Genomic DNA, 2,080 nt, shown 5'->3' on the forward strand with positions numbered 1-2,080 from the left:
GCGGACGATGCAAGAGATAAACCTTTATAACAATGAGCCCGTCCGTTGCAACGGATCCAAAGTAGAATAATACATATTCACAAATTTGAAAAAAAAACATTTTAGTTTTGATATACATATCACTAAAAATATCTTATGTTTCACTCCAAATATATTCTTTGGGCTGTTTTGATGAAGTAAGGGAGGAATGTGGTTGGCTTCAAGATACTAAGGGGTTTTGTGTAAACTAGAGCAGAGAAGTGGGAATTGTTGCAAAAGGCCACAACTTACATCACAGCCGTTAGATGTAGATCTAATGGTCAGAAATGGCGGATGGCAGACACACCATCATCACCAACTGAGTCTTTTATAGGAGTGGGAGTAGAGAAAAAACCGAGTTGGTGATGATGGTGTGCCTGCCATCTTATAATATAGATGCTCGTGCTTTGCACGAAACATGAAGATGCATTTGCATGAGTAGTTTATCTTGTGGGAGAAAATGATGAACGAGGGAAGGCCAATAAGATTACGAGACTTAAGATTAATCATAATGCAAGTAAGTAAGAATTTCAAGAGCAAAAAGGCTCCTGAGGATTTTCAGAAGATCGAATGGTATTTTGAACACTTTTGTGGAATACCTGAATCAACTGGGGATGAGCGGATACTCAGTAAGTGCGAGAATTATCCGTAGGGGAATTCAGGTGACAAAGAACAGCAAGGTAGTAAGCTCAAAGGATTCTCGGAACAACAGAGAGAATTTCGGGCTATCTTGTAATAACAAGATCAACTGGGAAACATTGTATGAATGGCGAGTATACGTGGTTATCCATAGGAGTTTATCGATGAAAGGGAATTGCAAAAGCGATGAACACAAGTTCTCGGGTTATCAGCGGAGAGTATCTTCAGGGTTTTCACGTGCAGCAGACGATCATTAGTAATAAGGGGCTCTCCGGGTGAAAGTGACAACGAGATCCTAATGTTAGATTTAGCAAAATTCATTTAACCCGAATAGGAGAGAGATCAGAGTCCGAGAGTAAAGGTCGAGGAGTAAAAGATCCTAGTACCACCCAATGGCTACGTGGGCCCGTAAGACACACAGCCATGTTAGTAAAAACTTTTCCAATGGCTAGACTCGACTTCAGCCAAGGAGTTGGAAAGGGGGATTCCTACAGGCAGTCGGCTCTGATACCAACTTGTGACGCCCCCGATTTGACCGTACACTAATCATGCACGCAAATGTGTACGATCAAGATCAGGGACTCACGGGAAGATATCACAACACAACTCTAAAACATAAATAAGTCATACAAAATACAAGCCAGGGGCCTCGAGGGCTCGAATACAAGTGCTCGATCATAGACGAGTCAGCGGAAGCAGCAACATCTGAGTACAGACATAAGTTAAACAAGTTTGCCTTAAGAAGGCTAGCACAAACTGGGATACAGATCGAACGAGGTGCAGGCCTCCTTCCTGGGATCCTCCTAACTACTCCTGGTCGTCGTCAGCGGCCTGCACGTAGTAGTAGGCACCTCCAGTGTCGTAGGAGTCGTCGTCGACGGTGGCGTCTGGCTCCTGGACTCCAGCATCTGGTTGCGACAACCAGGTAGAAAGGAAAGGGGGAAAAGAGGGAGAAAAGCAACCGTGAGTACTCATCCAAAGTACTCGCAAGCAAGGAGCTACACTACATATGCATGGGTATATGTGTAAAGGGGCATATCAGTGGACTGAACTGCAGAATGCCAGAATAAGAGGGGGATAGCTAATCCTGTCGAAGACTACGCTTCTGGCCATCTCCATCTTGCAGCATGTAGAAGAGAGTAGATTGAAGTCCTCCAAGTAGCATCGCATAGCATAATCCTACCCGGCGATCCCCTCCTCGTCGCCCTGTTAGAGAGCGATCACCGGGTTGTATCTGGCACTTGGAAGGGTGTATTTTATTCAGTATCCGGTTCTAGTTGTCATAAGGTCAAGGTACAACTCCGGGTCGTCCTTTTACCGAGGGACACGGCTATTCGAATAGATAAACTTCCCTGCAGGGGTGCACCACATAACCCAACACGCTCGATCCCATTTGGCCGGACACACTTTTCTGGGTCATGCC

This window comes from Aegilops tauschii, chromosome 3 (assembly GCF_002575655.3).
Source record: "Aegilops tauschii subsp. strangulata cultivar AL8/78 chromosome 3, Aet v6.0, whole genome shotgun sequence".
Classification (NCBI taxonomy): Eukaryota; Viridiplantae; Streptophyta; class Magnoliopsida; order Poales; family Poaceae; genus Aegilops; species Aegilops tauschii.